Source organism: Myodes glareolus, chromosome 11 (assembly GCF_982192425.1).
Source record: "Myodes glareolus chromosome 11, mMyoGla1.1, whole genome shotgun sequence".
NCBI lineage: Eukaryota > Metazoa > Chordata > Mammalia > Rodentia > Cricetidae > Myodes > Myodes glareolus.
In genome coordinates this window covers 13,728,295-13,754,612 of record NC_142036.1, presented here as the reverse complement: position 1 = coordinate 13,754,612, position 26,318 = coordinate 13,728,295, and the positions used below count along the sequence as shown (strand labels likewise).

At 37.9% G+C, this 26,318-nt stretch overlaps 1 gene segment (V, D, J or C); it reads right to left on the bottom strand.

The window, feature by feature from the left end:
- The window catches only part of LOC125398559 (Ig gamma-1 chain C region secreted form-like), a 135,568-nt gene that overhangs the window by 15,256 nt on the left and 93,994 nt on the right, over positions 1-26,318 (bottom strand).

The window sequence follows — 26,318 nt, the reverse complement described above, 5'->3', positions numbered from 1 at the left end:
TGGACCCCATGTACAATACCAGGTTCACTCATAGATTCCTACTTGACATCCACATGTGGATCATCTGAGAGAGACACAATTGTCATCTTCTAAGGGTTTCCCATAGTAGTATATTATTTCTGTTTTAATAAAGAATGTTTTTCTGAAGATTTGAGGGCAAAGCAGCCACACTAGTCAGCCATACAGGCCAGGGAGTGGTAGTGCATACTTTCATTCCCAGGACTCAGGAGACAGAGGCAGATGGATCTCTGTGAGTTTAAGGTTACCCTGGTGTAGGAGGTCCTTTTGTTTATGTTTTGCTTTCATTGGTTAATCAATAAAGAAACTGCTTGGCCTGATAGGGCAGAACTTAGGTAGGTGGAGAAGACAGAACTGAATACTGGGAGGAAGAGGCAGAGGCAGAGGCAGAGGGAGAGGCAGAGGCAGAGGCAGAGGCAGAGGCAGAGGCAGAGAGCCACCATGGAGATGCCAGGTCAGACATGCTGACTCTTTCCCGGTAAGCCAAGCCCTCATGATGATATACAGATTATTAGAAATGGGTTAAATCAAGATGTGAGAGTTAGTCAATAAGATGCTAGAGATAATGGGCCAGGCCACACAATTTCTGTGTGATTATTTCAGGTGTAAGCTAGTCAGGGTGGCTGGAATGACAAGCATCCCGCTCCTCCTGTTACATTACCCTGGGCTACACAAGATGGATCCAGGTGGTGGTGGTTCACATCTTTAATCTCAGTGTTTGGGAGTCACACACTTTTAATCCCAGCACTAGAGAGGTGGAGACAGGAGTGATATGGCTGGGCAGAGAAAGGAATATAAAGGGGAAGAGACAGGAACTCACTGGAGTGTGGAGTTTGAGGAGACAGGATCTTGCCCTTTCAGTCTGAAGATTTGGTAGAGGTAAAAAGTCTCTAGTTGTTGGCTGCTTTGCTTTTCTGATCTTCAGCTTAAACTCCAGTATCTGTCCCTGGTTTTTTTTTTTTGTTTGTACTATGTTTGCCGCCCAACATTTGGGGTACAAATTCATGAAAAAACTGTTTGCCTGTGTCTTTATAGCCACCCGCATAGGCCAGAGTCATTGTCATACTTTTCTTTCTCTCTCCTGGTGGGCTCTCCCTGAACCCCCTTCTTGGGATGCTGCCAAACTAGGTAGCCCCCTTGAAATCTCATCAGCAATAATAAGCCTCACATCTTCATCAACCTCGTTGGTGGATTTGGTAAGACAACTGGGAATTCTTAAAGTGAGGAATTATTTAAAAGAGAGTTTTTTCCCATGTTAAAAATTAGAAAACCATTACAATGGAGGTATTTGGTTCTTTGTATGATAATATGCTAGACAGTTTGAAAATGGAATGATTGAATGAAAGGATAACTAATTTAGATGGGATTTATATGTCAATTGTAAACATTATCAGCATTATCATTTTTGTTTTATCAAAAAACTTAATAAAATAGATCATAGAGATATTCAAATCCAGACAGAATAATTTAATGGAGAACCAATTTTAACATTGCATTATAAGAATAGAGAGGAACAGCCTAAGGCTTTTAAACAACTAACCTTAATATATCCAGTAATCTTACAGGATTTGTCAAATGATAGAGCAAGAACTGAATGGACTCCTGTGCCAATGTTAGATTTAAGGAGATTCAAGGAAGGAATAGTCTCATACTTCATGCATTTACCTTTTGTGAAGTAAATGTTAAACTTGTGGTCAGTTTGTAATAGAATTATCCCTAAATACTGGATACAGTTATTTAAAACTGTTTTAGAGCCAGTTTCACAACTACAATGGAATAGATGGTTCAGAGAAGAGGCTAAGACTAATGGACAATGGAGTAAAGCTAGAGGTATGGAAATCTCCCAAGATAAAATTCTTGGAGAAGAAAATTATACTACTGTAGAAAGACAATCCCTATATGGTAGTCACATGCTGGCTTTATACCATGCAGCAGTTTTGAATGCTTGGGACGAAATTGAAGAAGTAGAAAAGAAGATTGAATCATTTACTAAAGTCATACAGGGCCCAAAAGAAATCTTCAAGGATTTCTTACAAAGATTGACATCAGCTGTAAATAGAATGATACAAAATTCAGAAATTAGACAAATAATAATTTAATCTCTGACTTTTGAAAATGTTATTTCTCAATGCAAAAGGACAATTAGGCTATTAATGGCAAGGTCAGCACCGTTGGAGAAATGGATCTAAGATATAATTAATATTGAATCTCATGACCATGATGATACTTGGATAGGAAAGGTAATTTCCAGAGGTTTGAACAAAAATTGAAATGTCAAGTGTTTCAATTAAGGCAAACAAGGTCACCTTAAAAAAGATTATAAACAGAACATTCCTAGAAATAAATAAAGCATAATTTATTGAGAGTGTCCATCTCTTCTGGATTGTGTAGAAGGTGTGGCAAAGGCAGGCAATGGACTAATGAATGTAGGTCATCAAAGGACATACAAGGTAATCCCCTCGCTGTTGGGGAAACTCTTTTAGGGAGTTTGTAGACCCCTATGCCAAATCCAGTTGTTTTCTGCCATTGTAGAGGGCACTCCTTCCCAGAGCAGTTAAAGAACCTAATGCCTACTGTAAGAAACCATATTTATCTGGATAATAGAACAGTTATAGAAAAGAGAACAAAAAATTAGTAGAAACCATAAAAAACCATAAAGTATTTTGCCAAACTTCTATAAATGAACAAAGAACAAAATTAAAAATATAAATAAATGACATTGTCATTGAAGATCTGATAGACACAATAATTACATCAATAAGTAACAATAAGGGCTGGAGAGATGGATCAGAGGTTAAGAGCACTGACTGTTCTTCCAGAGATCCTGAGTTCAATTACCAGCACCCACAGGGTTGGTCACAGCCATCTGTAATGAGATTTTGTGTTCTCTTCTAGCATGCAGGCACACATGTAGACAGAATACTGTATATATAATAAATAAATAAATCTTAAAAAAAAAGTAACAACAGTAATTCCATCAGAATTTTGCCATTTAAATTGGCCTCTTCAGGCAAATACTCAGATTTTAGTGATTGGAACTTTATCATAGGTTAAAGCAGAGTGCAAGATGGGTTGAATGTATAGGGCCAGAAAGACAGAGAGGAATATTAAAATCATATTTGGGGCAGAAGCCCCACTCTCTAGGTTCTTCCCAGTGGGACAAAACCCCCAGTCCTTCTCCCAAACTCCCTTAATTTTTCTAGCCAGCCAGCAGGGAGTTCCCTGAGGCCAGGCTGCCCCAAAACACAACCCATCGAAACTACTAGCTACACCCCGTCCCCAAACCCACTTATATGCCTGCAATCTCAGGCAAGCTGAAACACAGTTTGTTCCAATACTGAGGAGACCTAAGAGTCAACCAGCAGGGAGTTTCTTGCAGCTAGGCACTCCCCCAACCCACCCAGAGGTCAGTCAAACTACTAGCTACACCCCATCCTCAAACCCACCTATTTGTCTGCAATCTTGGTGGAACTCTGAAACACAGCTTGCTCTAATACTGAGGGGACTTAAGAAGTGAATGAACAGCCATACAGCCAGACACCCCAATCTTTAGGTCCTCCTGAGTGGGAAAAAACCCCAGGCCCTTCCCCAAACTTCCTTGACTTTTCTAGCCAGTCAACAGGGAGTTCCCTGCGGCCAGGCTGCCCCAAAACGCAAACACAAACACATTCAAACTACTAGCTACTTTCCACCCCCAAACTTGCCTATTTACCTGCAATCTTGGTGGAACTCTGAAACACAGCTTGCTCCAATACTGAGGGGACCTAAGAGGTGAGCAAACAGTCACATGGCAGGATGCTTCACTCTTTAGAACCTCTCCAGCAGGACAAAACCCTGGGCCCCTTTCCCAACTCCCTTGGCTTTTCTAGCCAGCCAGCAGAGAGTTTACTGCAGCTAGGCTCCCCCAAAACTCAAACCCATCCACTGGACCCCCTAGGCTACTAACTACACCCTGCCTAAGAGCTGAGAGCTTGTTATAATACTGAGGGGATTAGGAGAGAGCACCAAGAGAACAAACCAGGAGAGAAGACCTAGAGAGCAGGTATACAGAGACCTCAGAGGCTTTTTGAGCTAGACACTGACAGTACAGAGCAGACCAAGAAAAGCTCCCAAATACTCAGACAGCCACAGCAAGGATTGGACCAAGACACAAAGACACTGCTGGCCTCATCTGAAGGAAGAGATGGGTAGGCACCACTGCAAGACTTCCCCAACAACCCAAAAAGCAACATGGTAACACCAGAACACAGCAGTCACACAACAGGAAGACTTGATCATTCTAACCCAGAAAAAGTAGAAGAAAATGACTTTAAACATAACTTTATAAAAATGATGGAGACCTTTAAAGAGGAAGTGAAAAACTCCCTTAAGGAAATGGAAGAGAAGAAAACAAAAAATTAGAAGAAATTAATAAACCCCTCAAAGAAACCCAAGAAACCCAAGAAAAACCAAGCAGGTAAAGAAATCAGTTTAAGACTTGAAGACTGAAATAAAGGTAATAAAGAAAACACAAACTGAGAAAATTCTGGATGTGGAAAATCTGGGTACACAAATAGGAACTACAGAGACAAGTATAACCAACAGAATACAAGAAACAGAAGAAAGAATCTCAGGTGCTGAAGATACTATAGAGGAAATAAACTTATTGGTCAAAGAAAACATTAAAATCAACAATTTCTTTTTTTTTAATTTTTTTTATTTTTTTTTATTTTTATTTTTTGTAATTTTATTAAATCATAAAAAGTTTCCATTTACGCCCCTCCTCTCAATGCCCTCCCACTCCCCCCCTCCCTCTCCTCCTCCCTCTTTGTCCCCAAGGGAAGTCAGGGTCTCCTGCCCTGTGGGAAGTCCAAGTTCCTCCCCCCTCACTCCAGGTCCAGGAAGGTGAGCATCCAAACAGACTGGATCCCAAAAATCCAGTATATGCAGAGGAAACCAGTCCCAGTGTCATTGTCAATGGCTTCTCGGAAAGACTGCAGGCCAGCCACATTCAGAAAAACCAGCCACATTCAGAGAATCTGGTTGGATCACATGCTCGTTCAGTCACGGTCCATCTGGCCTTGGTAAACTCTCATTAGATCCGACCCCTTGTATCAGTGGGTGATAGTATCCCTCGCAGTCCTTCGTCATTTTCTTCCTCCTTTTGCTCCTCGTTTGGATCTTGGGGGGCTCAGTTCGGTGCTCCAACGCGGGCCTCCATCTGTTTCGTCATCCAACGCCAGATGAGGGATCTATGGTGATAAGCAAAATATTCATCAGTATGGTCACGGGCCAAGGCCGGTTCAGGCACCCCCTCCTCTGTCCAGAGAACAATCTGGGGATCTCTCCTTGGACCTGGGATCCCATATATAATCAAGTTTCCTGTAAACTCTAATATGACTCCCTTAGTTGAAATATATTCTTCCCTGATCCCACATTCATCCTTCCTCCCTTCCCCCCATCCCGGTCAACCGAGCTTTCTCCATTCCTCCCCTACTCCCTTCTCTCTAACCCTCTCCCCTTCCAACAACCCTCCCACCCCCCCCCCCATGCACCCAAGATTACCTGGGACTCTTGACTATTTCCTACCTCCTGGCGGATAGGTAAATAATCTTCATCAGGTTCGTCTTCTTATTTAGCTTCTCTAGGATCACGAATAATAGGCTCAAAGACCTTTAATTATGGTTAGAATCCACTTATGAGTGAATACATACCGTGTTCCTCTTTTTGGGTCTGGCTTACCTCACTCAGTAAAGCGTTTTCTATGTCCATCCATTTGCATGCAAAATTCAAGATGTCATTATTTTTTACCGCTGAGTAAAACTCTAATGTGTATATGTTCCACACCTTTTTTAACCATTCTTCTATTGAGGGGCACCTAGGCTGTTTCCAGGTTCTGGCTATTACAAATAGTGCTGCTATGAACATAGTTGAACAAACGCTTTTGTAGTATGTTTGGGCATCTCTAGGGTATATTCCCAAGAGAGGAATTGCTGGGTCCTGAGGGAGGTTGACTCCCAGTTTCCTGAGAAACCGCCACACTGATTTCCACAGTGGCTGCACAAGTTTGCATTCCCACCAACAATGGATGAGTGTTCCCCTCATTCCACATCCCCTCCAGCATAGGCTATCATTGGTGTTTTTAACTTTAGCTATTCTGACAGGTGTAAGATGGTATCTCAAAGTGGTTTTGATTTGCATTTCCCTGATCGCTAAGGAGGTTGAGCATGACCTTAAGTGTCTTCTGGCCATTCGAAGTTCATCTGTTGTGAATTCTCTGTTCAGATCAGTACCCCATTTTTTAATTGGGTTAATTAGAGTTTTAGTGTCTAGTTTCTTGAGTTCTTTGTATATTCTGGAGATCAGACCTTTGTCTGATGAGGGGCTGGTGAAGATCTTCTCCCAGTAAGAAGGCAGCCTTTTTGTCTTACTGACAGTGTCCTTTGCTTTACAGAAGCTTCTCAGTTTCAGTAGATCCCATTTATTCATTGTTTCTCTTATTGTCTGTGCTGCTGGGGTCCTACTTAGGAAGAGGGCTCCTGTGCCTATATCTTGTAGACTACTTCCCACTTTCTCTTCTATCAGGTTCAAAGTGGAAGGATTAATGTTGATGTCTTTTATCCATTTGGACTTGATTTTTGTGCATGGTGATAGATATGGATCTACTTTCATTTTTTTACAGGATGACATCCAGTTATGCCAGCACCATTTGTTAAAGATGCTTTCCTTCTTCCATTGTATACCTTTAGCTCCCTTGTCAAAAATTAGGTGCTCATAGGTTTGTGGGTTAATATCCGGGTCTTCTATTCGATTCCAAAGGTCGATTTCTCTGTTCTTATGCCAATACCAAGCTGTTTTCAATACTGTAGCTCTATAATAGAGTTTGAAGTCAGGGATGGTAATGCCTCCTGAAGTTCCTTTATTGTATAAGATTGTTTTGGCTATCCTGGGTTTTTTGTTTTGCCATATAAACTTGATTATTGTTCTCTCAAGGTCTGTGAAGAAGTTTGATGGGATTTTGATGGGGATTGCATTGAATCTATAGATTGCTTTTGGTAGAATTGCCATTTTTACTATGTTGATTCTCCCAATCCAAGAGCAGGGGAGGTCTTTCCATTTTCTGGTATCCTCCTCAATTTCTTTCTTCAAAGACTTAAAGTTTTTGTCAAATAGGTCTTTCACTTCCTTGGTTAGAGTAACCCCAAGATATTTTATGCTATTTGTGGCTATCATGAAAGGTGATGTTTCTCTGATTTCCCTCTCTGCTTCTTTATCCTTTGTGTATAGGAAGGCCACTGATTTTTTGGAGTTGATCTTGTATCCTGCCACGTTACTAAAGGTGTTTATCAGCTGTAGGAGTTCTTTGGTAGAGTTTTTGGGGTCACTTATGTAAACTATCATATCGTCAGCAAATAACGAAAGTTTGACTTCATCCTTTCCAATACGAATCCCCTTGATCTCCTTATGTTGTCTTATTGCTATTGCTAGAACTTCAAGCACTATATTGAAGAGGTATGGAGAGAGTGGACAGCCTTGTCGCGTTCCTGATTTTAGTGGAAAGGCTTTGAGTTTCTCTCCATTCAGTTTGATGTTAGCTGTCGGCTTGCTGTATATTGCTTTTATTATATTTAGGTATGATCCTTGTATCCCCAGTCTCTCCAACACCTTTATCATAAATGGGTGTTGAATTTTGTCAAATGCTTTTTCAGCATCTAGTGAGATGATCATATGGTTTTTTTCTTTCAGTTTATTTATATGATGGATTACATTGATAGATTTGCGTATGTTGAACCAGCCCTGCATCTCTGGAATGAAGCCGACTTGATCATAATGGATAATTTTTCTAATGTGCTCTTGGATACGGTTTGCCAGTATTTTATTGAGAATTTTCGCGTCAATGTTCATGAGTGAGATTGGCCTGTAATTCTCTTTCTTGGTTGTGTCTTTGTGTGGTTTTGGTATTAGGGTAACTGTAGCTTCATAAAAGGAGTTAGGCAATGACTCTTCTGTTTCTATATTGTGTAATACGTTAAGGAGTATAGGTATTAGCTCTTCCTGGAAGTTCTGGTAGAATTCTGCATTGAAACATCTGGTCCTGGGCTTTTTTTGGTAGGGAGATTTTTGATAACAGCTTCTAATTCTTCGCGACTAACAGGTCTATTTAGATTGTTCACCTGTTCTTGGTTCAACTTTGGTATATGGTACTTATCTAAAAAAATGTCCATTTCTTTTACATTTTCCAACTTTGTGGCATATAAACTTTCGTAGTAAGATCTAATGATTCTCTGAATTTCCTCTGTGTCTGTGGTTATGTCCCCCTTTTCATTTCTGATCCTATTAATTTGCACGTTCTCTCTCTGCCGTTTGATTAGTTTGGATAGGGGTTTGTCAATCTTGTTGATTTTCTCCAAGAACCAGCTTTTTGATTCATTGATTCTTTGGATTGTTTTCTCTGTTTCTATTTTGTTGATTTCAGCCCTCAGTTTGATTATTTCCAGTCTTGTACTCCTCCTGGGTGAATCAGCTTCTTTTTTTTCTAGAGCTTTCAAGTGTGCTGTTAGGTCTCCAATGTGTGCTTTCTCCGTTTTCTTTATTTGGGCGCCTATTGCTATGAACTTTCCTCTTAGCACTGCTTTCATAGTGTCCCATAGGTTTGAGTATGTTGTGTCTTTGTTTTCATTAAATTCAAGGAAGTCTTTAATTTCTTTCTTAATTTCGTCCTTGACCCAGGGGTGATTTAGTAGTTGACTGTTCAACTTCCATGAGTTTGTTGACTTCCTGGGGTTAGCATTGTTGTTGAATTCTAATTTTAATCCATGGTGATCTGACAAGACACAGGTGGTTACTAATATTTTTTTGTATCTGTGGAAGTTTGCTTTGTTACCGAGTATGTGGTCAATCTTCGAGAAGGTTCCATGAACTGCAGAGAAGAAGGTATATTCTTTCCTATTTGGGTGGAGTGTTCTATAGATGTCTGTTAAGTCCATTTGATTCAATACCTCCAATAGGTCTCTCAATTCTCTGTTTGGTTTCTGTCTGATTGACCTGTCCATTGGTGAGAGAGGAGTGTTGAAGTCTCCTACTATTAGCGTGTGTGGTTTGATGACTGCCTTGAGTTCTAGAAGAGTTTCTTTTACATAAGTGGGTGCCTTTATATTAGGGGCATAGATATTCAGGATTGAGACTTCTTCCTGATGAGTTGTTCCTGTTATGAGTATGAAATGTCCATCTCCATCTCTTCTGATTGATAAAATCAACAATTTCTTAACAGAAAACATTCAGGAAATCTGGGACACCGTGAAAAGACCAAACCTAAGAAAAATAGGGATGAAAGAATAAGAATTCCAGCTCAAAGGTACATAAAATATATTCTACAAAATTATAGAAAAAAACTTTCCCAACCTAAAGAAGGATGTCTCTATGAAGGTATAAAAAGCTTACAGAACACCAAATAGACTGGATCAAAAAATATCCTCTCACCTTATAATAATCAAAGCACAAAACATACAGAATAAAGAAAGAATATTAAGAGCTGCAAAGGAAAAGGTCAAGTAACATATCAAGGTAAACCTGTCAAAATAACACCCGAATTCTCAATGGAAACCATGAAAGCCAGAAGGTCTTGGATAGATATGATACAGACACTAAGAGTCCCCAGATGCAATCCCAGACTACCCAACAAAGCTTTCATTCACCATCGATGGGGAAAACAAGATATTCCATGACAAAAACATTTAAACAATATGTATCCACAAAGCCAGCCTTACAGAAAATACTAGAAGGAAAACCCCAACCCAAGGATGCTAACTACACATACAAAAACACAGACATCTGATAACCCTACAACAGCATAACCCAAAGAAGGGAAACACACAAACACTACCACCAAAAAATAAGTGGAGTGAACAACCACTGGTCATTAATATCACTTAATATCAATGGAGTCAATTCATCTATAAAAAGACACAGTCTTTTTATAAAGATAAAAAATAAGATCTAGCCTTCTGCTGTTTACAAGCAACACAACTCAGCCTCAAAGACATACACTACCTCTGAGTAAAGGGTTGAGAAAAGGTTTTCCAATCAAATGGACCTAAGAAACAAGCAGATTTAGCTATCCTAATATCTAACAAAATTGATTTCAGACTAAAATCAACCAGAAGAGATGGAGAAGGACACTTTATACTCTTAACAGGAACAATTCATCAAGATGAAGTCTCAATCCTGAACATCTATGCTCCTAATGCAAGAGCACTCACATATGTAAAAGAAACATTACTAAATCTTAAATTGCACACCAAACCCCATACACTAGTAGTAGGAGACTTCAACACTCCACCTCACCACTGAACAGGTCAACCAGACAGAAACATCACAGAGAATTAAGAGAACTAACAGATGTAATGAATCAAATGGACTTAACAGACATCTGTAGGACATTTCACCTATAACACAAAAGAATATACCTTCTCAGCACCTCATGGAACCTTCTCTAAAACTGATCACATACTCAGTAACAAAGCAAATCTCCCCAGATACAAAAAAAATTGGAGTAACCTCCTGTATCTTATCGGATCACCAGGGATTAAAGTTAGAATTCAACAACATTACTACTCTCAGAAAGCCTACAAACTCATGGAAACGGAACAGTCAACTACTGAGCCACCCCTGGGTCAAGGAAGAAATAAAGAAAGAAATTAAAGTCTTCATTGAATTCAATGAAAATGAAGGTACAACATATCCAAATTATGGGACACTATGAAAGGAACGTTCATAGCACTAAGTGCCCACTACAGAAAATGAAGAAAGCTCACATTAGAGACTTAGCAGCACACCTGCAAGCTCTAGGACAAAAAGAAGCAGACTCACCCAGGAGGAGTAGAAGACTGTAAATAATCAAACTGAGGGCTGAAATCAACAAAATAGAAACAAAGAAAACAATACAAAGAATCAATGAATCAAAGAGCTAGTTCTTTGAGAAAATTAACAAGATTGACAAACCCTTATCCAAACTAATCAAAAGGCAGAGAAAGAACATCCAAATTAACAAAGTCAGAAATGAAAAGGTGGACACAACAGCAGACACTGAGGAAATTCAGAGAATCATTAGGTCTTACTACAAAAACCTGTATGCCACAAAATTGGAAAATGTAAAAGAAATGGACAATTTTTTAGATAGATACCATATACCAAAATTAAATCAAGACCAGGTGAACAATTTATAGACCTATAAGTTGTGAGGAAATAGAAACTGTCATATAAAAACTCCCAACCAAAAAAAAAAAAAAACCAAAAAAACCTCAGGACTGGATGGTTTTAGTGCAGAATTCTACCAGAACTTCCAAGAAGAGCTAATACCTATACTCCTTAATGTGTCCCACATAATAGAAACAGAAAAGACAATGCCAAACTCTTTTTTATAAGGCTACAGTTACCCTGATATCAAAACTGGTGTGGGACAATGGTCTGTATTCTGTCAATTATATTTTAAATAAATGCTGATTGGCCAGTAGCCAGGCAGGAAGTATCGGTGGGACAAGCAGACAGGAAGTAGAGGTGGGGCAAGGAGAACAGGAGAACTCTGGGAAGAAGAAAGCTTGGTCGGCAGTCCTGTCCCAGCCACAGAAGAGGCGAAATGTGATTGCACCACTGAATAAGGTACTGAGCCACATGGCTAACATAGACAAGAATAATGGGCTAATATAAGTCATAAGAGTTAATAAGAAGTTTGAGCTATTAGATCAATTAGTTTATAACTAATGTAGACCTCTGTGTGATTTTTTGGGACTTAATGACTGTGGGAACTAGGCAGGACAGAAACTCAGACAACACAAAACCACACAAAGACTCAACCAAGAAAGAGAATTACAGATCAATCTCACTCATGAACATAGATGCAAAAATTCTCAATAAATTACTAGCAAACCAAATCCAAGAACACACTAAAAAATATCATCAATCATCATCAAGTAGGCTTCATCCAGAGATTGAGGGTTGATTCAACATAAAAAAAAATCTATCAATGTAATCCATCATATAAATAAATTGAAAGAAAAAACCATATTATCATTTCATTAAATGCTAATAAAGTATTTGACAAAATCCAGCACCCCTTCATGACAAAGGTATTGGAGAGATTAGGGATAAAAGGATCATATTTAAATATAATAAAAGCAATATACAGCAAACTGACAGCTAACATCAATTTAAATGGAGAGAAACTCAAAGCTATTCCAATAAACCCAGGAACGAGACAAGGCTCTCCACTCTTTCCATATCTCTTCAACATAGTTCTTGAAGTTATTATTAGATTTTTATATAAAAGAATACCAATCCAAATTCCCACTCTCTCCCCTCCTCCCATTCCCTCCACGCACCCTCCCACCCCACCCTTCTAATCCTAAGAGAGTGTAAGGCACTTCGCTTGTGGAAAGTCCAAGGCCCTCCCTACTACATCTAGGCTGAGCAAGGTACACATACAAAAAGAATACAACCCCAAAAAGCCAGTTCATGAAGTAGAGATAAATCCCAGTGCCATTGCCAGTGGCCCCTCAGTCTGCCCCAGTTATACAACTGTCAACCACACTCAGAGGGACTAGTTTGGTTCTATGCTTGTTCCTTCCCAATCCAGCTGGAGTTGGTGAGCTCCTATTAGCTCAGGTAAGCTGTTTCAGTGGATGAACTCTTCATGGTCTTGATCTCTTTGTTCATATTCTCATTCCTTCTGCTCTTCAACAGGACCTTGGAAGTTCAGTCCAGTGCTTCGATGTGAGTCTCTGCCTCTGTTTCCATCTGTTGTTAGATGAAGGTTCTATAGTGATGTTTAAGATAATCATCAGTCTGACTACAGGGCAAGGCCTGTTCGGGCACCCAAACATAAGTGACCCCAAAATCTCTACCAGAGAACTCCTGTAGCTGATAAATACCTTCAGTGATGTGGCAGGATATAAGATAAACTCAAAAAACTCAGTAGCCCTCCTATACACAAATGATAAAGAAGTTGTAAGGGAAATCAGAGAAACATCACCTTTCACAATAGCCACAAATAACATAAAATATCTTGGGGTAACAATAACCAAGGAAGTTAAAGACCTATTTGATAAGAACTTTAAGTCTTTGAAGAAATAAATTGAAGAAGATACCAGAAAATGGAAATATCTCCCATGCTCTTGAATAGAAAAGATCAACATAGTAAAAATGGCAATCCTACCAAAAGCAGTCTATAGATTCAATGCAATTCCTATCAAAATTGCAACACAATTCTTCACAGACCTTGAAAGAGCAATAATCAACTTCATATGAAAAAACAAACAAACAAACAAACAAACAAACAAACAAACAAAAAACCCAGGATAGCCAAAACAATCCTATAGAATAAAGAAACTTCTGGAGGCATTACCATCCCTGACATCAAGCTCTATTACAGAGCTACAGTAATGAAAACAGCTTGGTATTGGCATAAAAACAGTGATGTTGACCAATGGAATTAAATTGAAGACCCAGATATTAATCCACAGACCTATGAACACCTGATTTTTGACAAAGAAGCTAAAATTATACAATGGAAAAAAGAAAGCATCTTCAACAAATGATGCTGGCATAACTGGAGGTCAACCTGTAGAAGAATGAAAATAGTTCCATATCTATCACCATGCACAAAACTCAAGTCCAAATGGATTAAGACCTCAATTTAAATCCGACCACACTGAACCTGATAGAAGAGAAAGGGGAAGTAGCCTTCAATGCATGAGCACAGGAGACCAATTCTTAAATATAACACTAGTAGAACAGACACTAAGACAATAAATAAATGGGACCTCCTAAAACCGAGAAACTTCTGTGAAGCTAATGACACAGTCAATAAGACAAAGAGAAGCCTACTAAATGGGAAACGATCTTTTTCAATCCCTCAGCAGACAAAGGACTGATCTCCAAATATATATAATGGACTCAAGAAATTAGATTCTAAATAACCCAATTAAAAAGTGGTGTACTGAACTAAATAGAGAATTATCAACAGGAGAATTTCAAATGGCCAAAAGATATTAAGGACATGTTCAACTTCCTTAGCTACCAGGGAAATACTAATCAAAACAACTCTGAGATACCATCTTACACCTGTCAGAATGGCTAAGATCAAAAACACTAATGATAACTTATACTGGAGAGGATGTGGAGAACGGGGAACACTCATCCATGGTTGGTGGGAATGCAAATTTGTACAACCACTTTGGAGATCAGTACGGTGGCTTCTCAGAAAATTGTGAATCAATCTACCTCAGGATCCTGCAATACCACTTTTGAGAATATACCCAAAAGATGCTCAATCATACTACAAAAGCATTTGTTCAACTATGTTCATAGCTCATTATTTATAATAGCCAGAACCTGGAAACAACCTAGATGCCCCTCAACTGAAGAATGGATAAAGAAAGTGTGGCACATCTATACATTAGAGTACTACTCAGTGGTAAAAAACAATGGCATCTTGAATTTTGCATGCAAATGGATAGAATTTAAAACACTATCTTGAGTGATGTAACCCAGACCCCCCAAAAATGAGTATGATATGTACTCACTTATAAGTAGATACTAGATACAAAGGACATTGAGCCTATAGTTCATGATCCTAGAGAAGATAAGTAATAACGTAAACCCAAAGAAAAACATATATAGACTCACCTGGAAATTGGAAACAGGCAAGATTGCCTGACAGAATTGGGAGCATGGGGGTAGGGGGTAGAACGAAGGGGAGAAGTTGAAGAGAAGGGAGAAGGGAAGGGTTAAGGAGAACTTGAGGGAATGACTTAGTTGAGATGGAGAAAAGACAGATATGAGAACAAGGAAAGAGATATCTTGATTGAGGGAGCTATTATAGGGTTAGTAAAATCCTGGCCCCAGAGAAATTCCCAGGAATCCACAAGGATGACCCCAGTTAAGACCCTAAGCAATAGAGGAGAGGGTGCCCAAACTGGCCTTGCCCTGTAGTCAGACTGATGATTATTTTAAATATCACCATAGAACCTTTGTCCAACAACAGATGGAAACAGAGGCAGAGACCCACATCAGAGCACTAGACTGAGCTTCCAAGGTCCAGTTGAAGAGCAGAAGGAATGAGAATATGAACAAAGAGATCAAGACCATGAAGAGTTCATCCACTGAAACAGCTTACCTGAGCTAATAGGAGCTCACCAACTCCAGCTGGATTGGGAAGGAACAAGCATAGAATCAGACTAGTCCCTCTGAGTGTGGTTGACAGTTGTATAGCTGGGGCGGACTGAGGGACCACTGGCAATGGCACTGGGATTTATCTCTACTTCATGAGCTGGCTTTTTGGGATTGTATTCTTTTTGTATGTGTACCTTGCTTAGCCTAGATGTAGTAGGGAGGGCCTTGGACCTTCCACAAAACAAAATGCCTTACCCTCTCTTAGCATTATGTGGGTGGTGTGGAACGGTGTGTAGAGGGGAGGGAGTGGGAATTTGGTTTGCTATTTTTTAATATAAATCTAATAAAAATATAGAAAAGAAAAAAAATCTTATGTGGCTAACATAGTAATGATTTGTAGGGTCATGATTTGTTACAACAATGGAACACTCAGATTAGCATTCTTGCAATCTTAAAAACAAACCATAAATTAATATATGCTTTTTTTGCCAAAAATATTTGAAGGTTTTACAAGAACAGTCACTGACCATTCATGCTGTACAAGAATAGGGCACAACAACTGCTGATCTTTCAAAGGCACCAATATCTCTCCTTTAAAATGATTGACAGACAAACCTGTATGGGTTGCACAATGGCATTTAATAATAGAGAAACTGTAGGCTTTAGAACAGCCATTATAGGAAAAGTAAATGCCCAGCATAATGAAGAATTTACTAACCCGTGGAATTCTTCTGTATATGTTGTTAAGAAATGTGTATCTGTTGTTAAGAAAATGAAGAATAGTAAGAGATCTAAGAGCTGTTAATAAGGTGATTCATCCTATGGGCTTTCTACAGTCTGGAATTCCTTTGCCTTCTTTTTTACCTAAAGGCTAACCTCTTATAGTTATTGATTTAAAAGATTGTTTCTTAATTATATCTTTACAAGAAAAAGACAGAGAAAAATTTGCCTTCACAGTGCCTACAGGGACAGCCTCCTAAGCAATATCAATGGACAATTCTCCCACAGGGAATGTTAAATAGCCTCACCCTTTACCAATATTTTGTAAGTCATGTGTTGGAAATGATATGTAAGCAATCTTCTAAATTTATAGTTTTCCTTTACATAAATGATATTTTACAAATTGATTAAAATGTAGATACTTTAGAAAGAATGTTTGAAGAAGTAATTTTTTTTTGCTTTGTTGATTACAAATTTCATCTGAAAAAATAGAAAGAGAAGATTCTATTAATTATTTAGGGTATAAAATATACGTACAAAATATAAGATCCCCAAAGGTGCAAATTAGGAGAGTTTGATTGCAGACTCTTAATAACTTCCAGAGATTGCTAGGAGACATTACCCATCTACAGTACACTATTGGGATAAAACCTGCTGAACTGATTTTTTTAAAAAATAAAACCATAGATTATGAGACGTACTTAAATAGTTCCAGGGAATTATCAACTCACACAGACAGAATTGACTTTGACTGAAGAGAAATTACAGAAGGCACATGTGCAACACGTGGATCCAAATCTTAACTGCATTCTGGTCATATTACCCTCCAAACATTCCCTATAGAAATTTTAATTTAAGATAATATCTTAGAATGGATCTTCTTACCACATAAACCAAGTAAAAATTAAAAACTTATGTGGAAAAGGTCTCTGAGTTAATTATAAGGAGAATTGAGAATTCATTATTAAGCCAGAAAGACCCAGTAGAAATTATAGTATCATTTAATAATGATGAAATTGACAAATTATGGGCAGAAAGTGAACCCTGGCAAAGAGCTTGTAGTAATTTTTTTTTGAGAGATTAACAATTATCTCAAAAGCAAGAGAATTAAATTTATTAAAGAACTGATTGGATCCTCCCTTGCATTGTATGGGACACACCGATAACTCAAGACCCTACATTCAATACTAATGCAAATAAATCAGCAAAGGCAGATTACAAATCAGGAAATTTAAGTAAAGTGGATCAAAACTCTTACGATTTTGTTCAAAAGTCAGAATTATATGCTATTCTCATGATACTAAAGGATTTTAAAGAACCTCTCAACATAGTTATCAGTTTGCAATATGCCAAAAGAGTTGTTTTGCATATTGAAACCACCAAATTTATACCAGTTGATACAGAACTGACATTATTATTTATTCAGTTACAAGATATAATCAGGAATAGATACCATCCCATATACATAACCCACATGGGTCTGCCAGGTCCTCTAGCACAAGGTAATGTAGAGATCAATTATTGATTGGAAATGCAGAATTTCATAAAAATCATATCAATAACAAATATTTAAAAAAAGATTTTTCCATCTTGTGGTAACAAGTCAAGAAAATTATAAGGAAATGTCCTACCTGTTTTTTATAGAACCAAACACCACTACCTGCAGGAAATAACCTAATGGATACTCAAAGGAATGAATTCTGGCAGATGAACGTGTTCCATTCATCACACCATTGATACCTATTCAGGTTTTCAATGGGCAACTATTTTGAGTTTGGAAAAGGTTGATTCAGTAATCACACATTTGCTAGAAGTTTTGGATGTCATGGGAATATATGTACAAATAAAGACATACAATCTTCCAGCATATGTCTCTGAAAAATTAAACAGTTTTTTTTGCTTATTATAATATAAAGCCTATTACTAGTATACCACACAATCCTACAGGGCAGACAGTTAAAAAAAGATTAAAATTAACTCTAAAAGATATGTTAAATTAACCAAAAGGGATGATAAAGACCCCCAGAGATAGATTATATAATGCTTTATTAACTTTGAATTTTCTAGATACTAATGAGAAAGGAATAATAGCTGCAAAGGACATTGAATAGTAGGAAAAACTATGGAATTAAATCAGCTGATATACTTTAAAGATGTACTGATCTAAGAATAGAAACCAGGACATGTGTTACATTGGGGAAGTGGTTTTGCTTTTGTTTCCACAAAAGCAAAGCTTTAGAAGAAAAGCTATAGATACCATCAAAATTGATAAAGATTTGATTTGACTTGAGACAAGCCTTGTATTTCCCATTATGCAGAGATTGAGCAACAAATAATACAGCTACCTCTCCTAGGACTTGACATTAACCCAAATTTTTCTTTTCAGGATTCCTTAAAGATATTGCCTCCCTCAGACAGCAGTAAGTAAATTTAAGAATACCATGCCTACATTCCCAAGAGGTGAGGTGGGTTGTTTTTGGTCATTAAGTGGGTTTTGGATATTTGTCATTGTTTAGGGGGGTTTGTTGCAAGTTGTTATTAGTAATAATCAGGAAAAAAGCTAACCAAAGGAAATTAGGCTCAAGGTTCTTATTTTCAAAAGAAAAAAGTGGTATATAGATAAGATAGGGTGAAAGGATAGATTATTAAATTTATTGTGAAAAGAAAAAAGGGGGATATAGATATAAAAAGATAAAAGGTAGATTATTGAATCTACTTTTAAAAAGCAACTACTAGTTTTAAATATTTTACATTGGATTTTGTATATTGTATACAATTTTGTATATTGATACAAATTTGAGATGAATTTTGTTCAAGCTTACTGTATATACATTTATACTCTTGCTCTAGGTATTGCACCTATACAATTCTCTTAACAATGCAATATAAATTTCTAGTCCTTAAAAATTATTGTTATCAACTGTTTAGGATAATTAGGAAGTGCAGGTTAGTAATTAATTACCTATTATAACTGAACTTGTAGTTACACAAAGATATATTTTAGAGATCTAAAGGTCTCTTCCAATCCAAAGGAAGATACAGGTCATCTTCCAATACTTCAGATATCCACAGTATATGGCATTTAAGATGTTTTAATAATGTATGTTATTTTTTATGACAATGAGACATGTCTGCTCCTGGCAGCACCAATCTACTTCAGAGAAGATGATGGACACTGAAGAAAGTTCACATTCAGTAAAAGTAAAAGTAAGCCACTGCATAAGAAAGTACCCTTGCCTCAACTGCTAACAGTATGTTGTTCAAATTGTACAAGAAGGACAACAAAAAAGAAACTGCTAAACATTGGAAAGATAAGGAGGGACAGCCCTTCTGAATATCCTGCTTCACAGAAAAGTCTGTTGAATATGCTAGACCTGTAGACCGAAGATAGATGGCCCAATGTTGCAGAGGAACTTTGGGTACTGCCTATCATAACTTGCTTTCTGCATCTCGTAAACAAGGAAACTTTATAGCTATCTAAACTTCAACTCCCTCAAAGAACCAAGAAGGAAATAATATTAACTGAGAAAGCAGGAATTGTGAGCTAGAGACTTCCAAAAAATGTTGACAAATGACAGAAAAGGACAGTACCAATTGGAACAGCAATGGAGGCACATCCTCTCTAGCCAGCATGAGTCAACATTTGTGTTATTGATTTTAGCCATTCTGACAGGTGTAAGATGAAATCTCAAAGTAGTTTTGATTTACTTTTCCCTGATGGCTAAGGATGTTGAACTTTTCTTTAGGTGTTTCTCAGCAATATGAGATTACTCTGTTGAAAATTCTCTGTTTAGCTCTGTAACCCAATTTTTAATTGGATTGTTTGTTTTGTTGATGCCTAATTTCTTCAGTTCTTTATATATTTTGGATGTTAGCCTTCTATCAGACATAGAATTGGTGGAAATCTTTCCCCATACTGTAGGCTGCCCTTTTATCCTATTGATGGGGTCCTTTGCCTTACAGAAGCTTTTCAGTTTCATGAGGACATTCCATTTATTAGTTGCTGATCTTATTCCTGCACTATTGGTATTCTGTTTAGAAAGTTATTTCCTGTGCTGATGCATTAAATGTTATTCCCTATTTTGTCTTCTAACAGGTTAGATGTCTGGTTTAATGTTGAGATCTTTGATCCACTTGAACTTGACTTTTGTGCAGGATAATAAATATGAATCTGTTTGCATTCTTATACATGCAGACATCCACTTAGGCCAACACCACTTGTTGAAGATGCTTTCTTTTTTTTCATTGTGTCTTTATGGCTTCTTCATCAAAAACCAAGTGCCCATAATTGTGGATTTACTCCTGGGTCTTTTTTTTTCAAAGTTTATTAAATTATGAAAGTTTCCATTTCCGCTCCTCCTCCCAACACCCTCCCACTCCCCCCCCACTCTTGGGTCTTTGATTCAATTCCATTGATCAACATGTATGAATTTTATGCCAATACCATACAGTTTTTATTACTACAGCTCTGTAGTACAGCTTGAAATCAGGGATGGTGATACCTCTGGGAATTCTTTTATTATTCAAGATTTTCTTTAGCTATCCTGTTTTTTTATTTTTTATTTTCATGTGAAATTGAGTATTGCTCTTTCAAGGTCTGTGAAGAATTGTGTTGGAATTTCAATGGGGATTGCATTGAATACATAAATTGCTTTTGGTAGAACGGCTGTTTTTACTATGTTAGTTCTTCCAATCCATAAACATGGGAGATCTTTCCATCTTTTGATATCTACTTCAATTTCTTTCTTCAAAAATCTGAAGTTCTTGTCATATAAGTCTTTCACTTACTTGATTAGGGTTACCCCAAGATATTTTATATTGTTTGTGGCTATTGTGAAAGGTGTTGTTTCTCTGATTTCTTGCTCAGCCTGTTCATCCGGTAGGAGGGCTATCAATTTTTTTGAGTTAATTTTGTATTGGGCCATATAGCTGAAGTGTTTATCAACTGAAGGATTTCCTGGTAGATATTTTTGGGTCTCTTATATATACTCTCACAGCATCTGCAAATATCAGTATTTTGACTTCTTCTTTTCCAATTTGTATTCCATTGATCTCCTTTTGTTATCTTATTGCTCTAGCTAGAACTTCAAGTACTATATTGAATAGGTATGGAGAGACTGAACAGCTTTGTCTTGTTCCTGATTTTAGTGGAATCACTTTGGGTGCCTCTCCATTCAATTGGATGTTGGCTGTAGGCTTGCTGTAAATAGTCTTTCCTATATTTAGGTATGTTCTTTGTATCCCTGATCTCTCCAAGACTTTTATCATGAAGGGATATTGGGTTTTGTCAAAGGTTTTTCAGCATTTGATGAGATGATCATGTGTTATTTTTTTAGTTTGTTTATATGATGGATTATATTAACTGATTTTCATATGTTGAACCATCTGTGCATCTTTGAGATGAAGCTACTTGATCATGGTGGATTACCTTTATGTTGTGTTTTTGGGTTTGGTTTGTGAAAATTTGTTGAGCATTTTTGCACCAAAGTTCATAAGGGAAATTGGTCTGTAGTTTTTTTTTCTTTGTTGAATCTTTGCATGATTTTGGTATTCAGGTGACTGTGGCTTCATAAAATTATTGCTTCTTCTGTTTCTACTTTTTGTGAAATAATTTGAAGAGTATTGGGGTTAACTGTCCTTTGAAAGTCTGGTAGAATTCTGAAGCACAATTAATAATAACTCAGGGCCAGAAATTGGGGTTTAACCTGAATACCTGAAAAGCAAAATAGCTAGTCTTACCTCGACATTAGTCCAAAATGGTGATCGGACATCCAGGAATCTCAGAATGAGACTGTCTCTGAGACCTGTCTCCTCCCATTTTATATTCCTTTCTAGGGCTGGGATTAAAGGCATGCACCACTGGGATTAAAGACATGTACCCCCCCTATTTCTATGGCAACTAGTGGCTACTGGTATTAAAGGTGCATATTACTGTAACCTGGTCTATAAGGCTGTACAGTGGTACTGTTTTACTCTCAAATCTCCAGGCAGTCTTTAGTTACTAAAATATAATTGAAATGCTACTATGGAATTCTGTTCTAAAACTGCCTGGTCCTGGGTTTATTCTGGTTTGGAGATTTTTAATGACTACTTTATTTCATTATAGGGGTTATAGTTTTATTTAAGTTGTTTATCTGATTGTAGTAAAAGGAACAGCGGTCTGCTTCCTGCCGCCTGCCTCCCGGCTAGCTTTACCCAAGATAATTACATGGAAACTGTATTCATTTAAACACTGCCTGTCTATTAGTTCTAACCTCTTATTGGTTAGCTCTTAACATGTTGATTCTAATAATCTTTACCGCCACTTGACTGTGGCTTACCGGCATGAGTCTAACCAGAGTCCATCTCAGAGAGAAGAGCCATGGCATCTGCCTGACTCTGCTTTCTTTCTCCCAGTATTCTGTTCTGTCTACTCCACCCACCTAAACACTAGCCTATCAAAAGGCCAAGGCAGCTTCTTTATTTAATCAATGAAAGTAACACATAGACAGAAGACCCTTCTACACCATCTGATCTTGATTTAAATTTGGTAAGGGCTATCTATTGAGAAAATTATCCATGTTTTCTTTTAGATTTTTCACTTTTGTGGAGTACAGGTTAAACTGGGAAGGGGAGTAGAAGGGATGGTTGGGGGATGGGAACACAAGGGCTCAAGAATGGCTGAGCTGAAGAAGGGACTGAGAAGGGGAGCAATGGAAGAGATATATTGATAGAAGATAAGACTCCTTAGCAGTAGTGGAAAAGATGCCTAAACTGGTCTTCCCTCGTAATGCGACAACCCTAATTGTCACAGAACCTACATGGAACTGATGAAGTAGATGCAGTGATCCACAGCCAAGCATTGCCTGTAGTTCAGTTGAAGAGAGGAGTAGGGATCATATGAGCAAGTATGGGGTCAAGATCATGATTGGGAAAACCATGGAGATAGCTGACCCCATCTCACAGACTCTGGACTGACAGCTGGGGATCCCGCATGGGACCAACTAAGCCCTCTGAATGTGGGTGACAGTTATGTGGTTTGATCTGTTTGGGGGAGCCCTGGCAGTGAGACCAGGATTTAACTGTATGTAAACAGGATTTTGGGAGCCCATTCCCTATGGTAGATTCCCTATGGTGGGCTATCTTGCTCAGGCTTGATGCAAAGGGGAGGGGCTTGGTCCCACATCAACTTGGTGTACCAGACTTTGTGACTCCCCAAGGGAGGCCTTACCCCCTTTCAGGAGTGGATGGGGGTAGAATGGGAAAAGGTGAGGTGGTAGGAGGAGGGGAGGAAGGAGGGCTAGTATGTAAAATGAGAAAAATTAAAAATTAAAAGCAGTATGACCTGATAATTCTTTGGATTTCTTGGTGTTTGTTGTTATGTACCCCTATTGCTTCTGAGTTTGTTAATTTGGCTATTCTGTGTCATTTAGTTAGTTTGGAAAAGGGCTTGTCTATCTTGTTGTCTTTCTCAAGGAATCAACTCTTTGTTTCATTGATTCTTTGCATGTTCTCTTTGTTTCTGCTTTATTGATTTCAGCCCTCAGTTTGATTATTTATTGCCATCTCCTCTGCTTGGTGTGTGCTTACTTCTTTTTGGTCTAGAACCTTCAGGTGTGCTATTAAGTTGCTAGTATGAAATCTCTCCATTTTTTCTATGATACACTTAGTGCTTTGACCTTTCCCCTTATCACCACTTCCCATAAGTTTGGGTTTGCTTTACATTCATTTTCATTGAATTCTATGAAGTCTTTAATTTATTTCTTTATTTTGTCTTTGACTCAGTGGTTATTCAGTAATGAGTTTTTCATTTTCCATGAGTTTTTAGGTTTTCTGTTGTTGAAATCCAGCTTTAATCCATGGCGGTCTTATAGGATTCAGGAGGTTATTTCAATTTTCTTGTATCTGTTGAAGCTTGCTTTTTGACCAAGTATATGACCAATTTTGGAGAAAGTTTCATGAGGTGCTGAGAAAAAAGTATATTCTTTTGTGTTTGGGTGAACTGTTTTATAGACATCTGTTAGGTCCATTTGCTTTATAACATTTCCACTATTTATTTATAACTCCACTATTTTTCTGTTTAATTTTTGTCTGGATGACATCTCTGTTGGTGAGCATAGGGTATTGAAGTCTCCCACATCAAAGTGTGAGGGTTGATGTGTAATGTAAGCCTTAGTAATTTTTTTAAACATGGGTGCCCTTACATTTGGAATGCAGATGTTAAGAATTGAAATGTATTTTTGATGGATGTTTTATTTGAAGAGTATGAAGTGTCCAGACCCATTTCTTTTTTATTAACTTTGGTTTGAAGTCTATTTTGTTAGTTAATAAAATAAAATGACTATACCAGCTTGCTTCTTAGGTCTATTTGCTTCGAAAATCTTTTTCCAATCCTTTACTCTGATGTAATGTCTATCTTTGATGTTGAGGTATGTTTCTTGTATGCAGCAGGAGGTTAAATCCTGTTTTCAAATCCATTCTGTTAGTCTGTGTCTTTTTATTGGGAAATTGAGTCCCTTGACATTGAGAGATAGCAATGACCAATGACTGTTAATTCCTCTTTTTTTGTTGTTGTTGGTGTGTGTTTGCTTCCCTTCTTTTGGTTTTGCTGGTATGAGATTATTTATTTCCTGTGTTTTCATGGGTGTAGTTAACATCCTTAGGTTGGAATTTTCCTTCTAGTACCTTCTGTAGGGCTGGATTTATAGACAGATATCATTTAATTTGACTATATTATGGAATATCTTATTGAAATCATCTATGGTGATTGAAAGTTTTGTTGGGTATAGTACTCTGGACTGACATCTGTGTTAAATTAGAGTTTGCAGACATCTATTCAGGCCCTTCTGGGTTTTACAGTCTCCCTGGAGAAGTCAGGTGTAATTCTAGTAGGTCTGTCTTTATATTCTACTTGGTCTTTTTCCCTTGCAGCTTTTAATATTCTTTCTTTGTTCTGTATGTTTAGTGTTTTGATTATTATGTGGTGAGGGGACTCTCTTTTCTGGTCTAATCTATCTGGTGTTCTGTAAGCTTCTTGTACCTTTATAGACATGCCCTTCTTTACGTTAGGAAAATTTTATGATTTTTCTGAAACTATTTTCTGGCCCTTTGAACTGAAATTCTTCTCTGATTCCTATTATTCTTAGATTTTGTCTTTTCACGGTATCTCAGGTTTGCTGTATGCTTTGTATCAGGATTTTTTTAGATTTAACATTTTCTTTTACTGATTATCTATTTTTTATATTGTATCTTCAATTCCTGAGATTCCTTCTTCCATCTCTTGTATTTTGTTGGTGATGTTTATGTTTGTAGTTACTGTTCACTTATCTAGACTTTTTGCTTCAAGAATCCCCTCAATTTGTGTTTAAAAACAATTGTTTCTATTTCCATCTCCAGGCCTTAAACAGTTTTATTCATTTCATTCAACTGTTGCTTTCTTTTTTCTTGGCTTTCTTTAAGGGGTTTATTGATCACCTCCAGTTTTTGGTTTGTCTTTTCCTCTATTTCTTTAAGGGATCTATTCATTTCCTCTCTAAAGATCTGTATCATCTTTATAAATTTGGTTTTGAGGTTGTTTTCTTGTGCTTCAGCGGGGATGAAATGTTTGGGGCTTGCAATGGTAGGCAACTGCACTCTAGGCAGTGACATATTGCCTCGACTCTTGGGGATTGTGTTCCTTGGCACCTAGACATCTGGGTTTGGGTTGATCTAGGTGCTGATTACTGAGTTTGTTTTTGTTGGATGAATGTTTGTTCCTTGGGTTTTGTTTCCTCTCTGGTCTTCTGGTCAGAGTGGCCTATGGTTGAGCAGAAGAACTTCACCCAGGTTGGAGGCTTGACTTTTTATGGCTGGGATGGCCCCTGTTTAAGAAGGGAGTATTCACCTGAGTTGGGGGTTGGGATACTGCGATGAAGAGGGATGGGAGCTTACAGACAGGGTGGGGAATGAGAGAGTGGGGGGGGTTCCCCTGATGTGTGACCTACCTAGATCTCTGTCAGCTGGCATTTCCTGTTGTCAAGCAGGGGACTCTGCCCATGTTGAGGGAAGGGACACAAAGGGGAGGAGGGGAAGGTTAATTGGTGGTAGGGTGGGTGAGCACCGACAGAGTGGAGGCAATTTATGGGCAAGAGGTCTAACTGGAGTTCTGGCAGTTGATGTGGCCTCTGGTGAAGCAGGGGGCTTCCACCAGAGTTTAAATTCTTAGCATCTATGCCCCAAACACAAGGGCATGCAAGTTTGTAAAAGAAACAGCTTAAATCACAAATTGACTCTTGTGCATTGATATTGGGAGACTTCAATATTTCATTCTTGTCAATAGAGAGGTCATCCAGAAAAAAGAAAAAAACTAAACAGAGAAATGCTGGACCTAACTAAAGTTATAAACCAACAGATATTTACTGAATATTTCATACAAACATAAAAGAATATAACTTCTACTCATCACCCCATGGAAT